Genomic DNA, 709 nt, shown 5'->3' with positions numbered 1-709 from the left:
GATGTGTGGGTCCTGGACACATGCACATCTTATCATATGTGTACAAGGAGAGAATGGTTCTCAGAGTATGAGGCAGTGACTGATGGTAAGATCAAGATGGCGAATGACTTTGCTTGTGATATTGCAGAAATCTGTTCTATTAAGCTCAGGACACATGATGATAGAGTCTGCACGTTGACTGGAGTTAGACATGTTCCATCTATGTCCAAGAACTTGATCTCAGTTAGTCTTTTGGATAGTAGAGGTTTCAAGTATTCAGGTGGAGATGGAGTTGTGAGTGTCTACAGGGGTTCAGATGTGATTCTCAGAGGTTTCATTCATGGTACTCTGTATTTGCTGAAGGGTACAACGGTTACCGGTTCAGCAAATGTTTCATCGCCAGAGATCCCAGAAGAAGATATGACTAAGCTATGGCATATGAGGCTTGGACATATGGGTGAGCGTGGGATGCAACATCTGTCGAAGCAAGATATGCTTCATTCTGATATTGGTTTGGAACTCTGCTCGGAAGAGTTTAAACAGTTTTGTAAGGATGCAACATCTGCCAAACATCTTACAAACAGGGGAACACCACAGCGGGATGGTGTTGCAAAATGGATAAACCAGATAATACTAGAGAGAGCGATGTGCATGCTCTCGAGTGCTGGTTTGGAGAAGCGGTTTTGGGCTGAAGCAGTTATCACGGCTTGCTACTTGATAAATCTTGTTC

Source organism: Brassica oleracea, chromosome C4 (assembly GCF_000695525.1).
Source record: "Brassica oleracea var. oleracea cultivar TO1000 chromosome C4, BOL, whole genome shotgun sequence".
Lineage (NCBI taxonomy): Eukaryota > Viridiplantae > Streptophyta > Magnoliopsida > Brassicales > Brassicaceae > Brassica > Brassica oleracea.
The sequence above is the reverse complement of the archived record's forward strand: the minus strand, read 5'-3'. Positions refer to the sequence as shown.